This window comes from Mustelus asterias, unplaced genomic scaffold (genome assembly GCF_964213995.1).
Source record: "Mustelus asterias unplaced genomic scaffold, sMusAst1.hap1.1 HAP1_SCAFFOLD_76, whole genome shotgun sequence".
In the NCBI taxonomy this organism is placed as follows: Eukaryota; Metazoa; Chordata; class Chondrichthyes; order Carcharhiniformes; family Triakidae; genus Mustelus; species Mustelus asterias.
In genome coordinates this window covers 722321-726224 of record NW_027590135.1, presented here as the reverse complement: position 1 = coordinate 726224, position 3904 = coordinate 722321, and the positions used below count along the sequence as shown (strand labels likewise).

General features: G+C 42.1%; 1 non-coding gene across 1 annotated transcript; it reads right to left on the bottom strand.

Moving 5' to 3' along the window:
* Positions 1-200: 200 nt before the first annotated feature.
* On the bottom strand, positions 201-272 carry trnam-cau (transfer RNA methionine (anticodon CAU)). Its single transcript has one exon. It is a non-coding gene; the product is annotated as a tRNA-Met (tRNA).
* Positions 273-3904: the final 3632 nt, after the last annotated feature.

Below are 3904 nucleotides of genomic sequence, written 5' to 3'. Positions count from 1 at the left end.
TCCGTGAAGGTGTTTTTGTCAGTAAATTTTTGCGAGTTGTGTTAAGATGTTCCCTCTTCTTGTGTCAAACTCTGGTTGCATATAAAAGTGATTTACTCCAGATCGAGGTTTTTCGCGGGAAAGATAAGCCAAATACCTGTCTTCTCCACGTAAAAATCATAACTGCTTGCCAGTTGTCATATCACCAGCGTGAATAGGAGTAGCAGAGGATGGTTTCGATCCATCGACCTCTGGGTTATGGGCCCAGCACGCTTCCGCTGCGCCACTCTGCTACAGCAAAAAGTGTCTCTGCTGCTTATCAATGTAGCAAGACAGACTTTCATTCCTGTATCGTTTAACAGGAACACCAGTGCGAGGAGGCATCACTGCATCACACCGAGAATACAATAGACAGAGACAAACACACAATAGCAGCAAGAGACTGCTTGGACACATATAACGACAGACAAAGGTGCTGGGAAAACGGCAAGACAAGGAATTGCAGAATCCATCATTGATTTTTAAAGGGATTTTCTGTTGCAAATGCATGTTTGTAAAAATATTTCCTGCTGTGCAAATGTGCTCTCTGTTGTTGAGAGGTGTTTTCTGCTGCTGTGTAAAATGTCTCCTTGATACTGTAAATGTGTTTCCGGCTGTGCCAATTTGATCCATCTGGTGTCAATATTTCTTTAATATTCTGTTAGTATATGCCCGACTCTGTAAACGTGTTCCCTGTTGTGTCAAAATGTTCTCCGTGAAGATGTTTTCTGTTCAGCAAAAGTTACTTATCTGGTCTCATGATGTTCCATATTGGGTTAAATTGTTGCATGTTGTGTTAAGATCTTCTCTGTTCTTGTATAAAACTCTGGTTAAACTGCAACTGGATAATGACTGTCTTTTACCCTCTGTTAGCGAATGTGATTGGGGAATTCATATTGTATCCAAGAGATGCATGTGAGTGAGATTTGTTCTGTATCTGTCCGTCTCCGGTTGCAGTTACGAGTTTTTATTTATTTATTCATTTCGAGAGGTGCGCATCACTGACGAGGCCAGAATTCATTGCCAATCCCTAACTGACCTTACGAAGGTGGTGGTTTGCTGCTCTCTTGAACTGCTTCGTCCCTGAGGTGTCGGTACAGCCACAGTGCTGTTAGTCTAACAGTGTTTCAGGATTTTGCCACGGCGACCGTGAAGGAGCCGCGGTGTATTTCCAAGGTGGAAAGTGAGTGGATTGGGGGCGGGGGTGTGGTGGGGGGGGGGGGGGAGGGGGGGCGGGGCGGGGCTTGGTGGGCGAGGGGGGAGATTGCAGTGCTGGTGCTCGCCTGTATCTGCTGCCGCTGTCCTTCGAGACGGTAGAGGTGGTGGGTTTGTGGGTGCAGGCTAAGGAGAGTAGATGAAAAAATACTGTTTCCATTGGCAGAGGAGAAAAGAATGGGTGTTAATGTGCTGAGTGTTTAGGACCTAGAATGCACTGCCTGGGAGGGTGGTAGAGGCAGCATCAATTCAGGGCTTTCAAAGGGGAATGGGTTCAGATCCTGAAGTGAAAGGATTTGCAGGTTTATGAGAGAAGGACTGGGAAAGGGATGAGCTAAGTTGTTCTTGCACAGAGCAGCACACAGACAAAGGGCCGAATGGTCTCCCTCTCTTTGTTGTATCCATTCTAAGATTCTAGATGTATGAATATTAGATTCATTCTGTATCGCTCTGTGTCTGGTGCGACATATGTGTGTGATATTCTTGATAAATATATCTTAGGGACTTTGCAAATCTGTACACATTCTACCCGGAAGATACCTAATTGAAACCGGGCCTTTTGTTCTAACTAGTACATGATTCCACACGATCCTCTACTCAAAATCCTCAATGTAACATCATCTACTTATCTCTGAAATTCGTTCTCCATCGTCTCATTAGCTAGATTTCCCTTTAGTACATCGATGCTAGTCGACTCAACTGCTCCAGATAATAGCAAATTGCAAGTTATATTGACTATATGGGAAAGTACTTTAATATTGAATTTTCTAATGGATTTAGTGCTGACATCCAATCATTAATTCCTGTTTGACCTGTCTCTGCAACAGCGACAGTTAATGTGATTTATTTCCGCTCTACTGCAGTTCTGCGTTGCGGCCAGGAGATGTCAGCACCCTCTGGTAGACTGAAGTTCAGACATCAGAGAGGGATACAACAGACAGGAAATGTTCACATTGCATTGAACCTGGGACGGGGGAATTTCGAAATACTAAATGTATTGGCCGCATCAATTCGGAATCTACCAGTGGCGCAATGGATAGCGAGTTAGACTTCTAAATGATGGCACGTTAGCCATTCAAATTTGGAGGTTTGAGTCCCACCAGAGTCGGATTTTGGATCAGATTAGTCACAAACAGTTTGCTGCTTCATTGATGTGATTCAGCTTTGGCACCGACATTTCCTGCTCTGCCATCTCTCCATGCTGTTTCTGTTTACTCGGCTCCAAGGGAAACCACTGCTGTCCTTTGTATTCATCATTTAGATACCGATAAATCAGCAATGCTATGCTTTTTAAGTCCTTTTGAAGTGAAAGTATTAGTTCCAAGAAGTATTTTCTTTTCCACCAAGTGGCATTTTGAATCATTGTTGTTTAGCATAGTTAGAATTTCATTATACAAGGTTTAATTATTAGTACAAACCTATTAAAGCAAATATTACACCAAGTTTTACCTAGTTCTGATTGGGGATAGTATAGAGAGAGAAACTTGCTTTTCTTGAGATATATTACTGACCGATATCTGGCTGTCCAGGTTTCAATCTCAAAATTTGTCAGTGGTGCAAAACGTGAACATATTATGAACGTTAGTGAGAAACATATTGATAATCTTCAAGAAGATATGGACAGGCTGGTAGAATGTACAGACATGTGACATATGCAACTCAATTAATGTAAGGAAGTGTGAAGTGATACATTTTCGTCTGAAGATTAAGGAGAGGCGATATAAAACAATTTATATTTTACATAAAAACATTTAGCGTTCCTAATCCGTATTGCACCTTTACCATGCCAAGATGACGCATCTATTCACCCATCTCAGAACCCATTGAATATCCAGCCTGAAGTCTGCATTTCACCGTCTACTTGTACAGTGATCATTAAACATTTAGCACTCCCACTTTCCTATGTACCTTCACTCTGCAACGACTCCCTGCTCCGTCTGACAAGTCAGTCAACGTCGCACCTTCACTATGTGCACTGCCCATGCTTATCCTGCCCAGTCCCCATTGTGTTTCACCTTGCTCAGTTACATAAACCAGATTGCAACTGTTCCAACTTTTCTTTTCTCCATTAATAATAAATGAATAAATAGAACACTGTTACCTTTCAATGTTCAACGGGCGAGTTTCATGACGTGTTGTGTGTGATTCCCTCCTTTATGCTTTTGTACAAATTTAGTCAAAGGAAAGTTATCCAAATATATCTTCAATTCTCCTTCTCATTCACAAAGAACTGAGCGGATCATGGATACAGTTTCAATAGTAGCTTTAAAAAAATAGAGAATGGATTAACAAAGTTAAAATCCAAGGGTAACATCAATGCCTGAAGTGATTTTCAGGCTGTGGCGACGAGAATAACAATGCGCATTATCAATTTGAATTGTTCAAAATCATAGAATGGAGCATCCATTGTCGATGAAAGGAAACTTTAAACTGTGCAGCTGTGCTGTGCTTCAGGAGCTGGTTTTATGGAAATCTCCATTAATCAAAAATGTTGCCTCAGCTGGTGAGCTTGTCCAGCATTTTCTGTTTTTGTTTCAGATTTCCAGCTTCCAGTTTTGCGTTGTGTTCTGTGCAGCTGTTTCCCTGGAACTGGGAACAGGTTCTGATCACCCCTGTGACAGATAGAGTAGAATGTGTCTCCCGAGTATCAAACCCGCGAGATTAGTCTCCA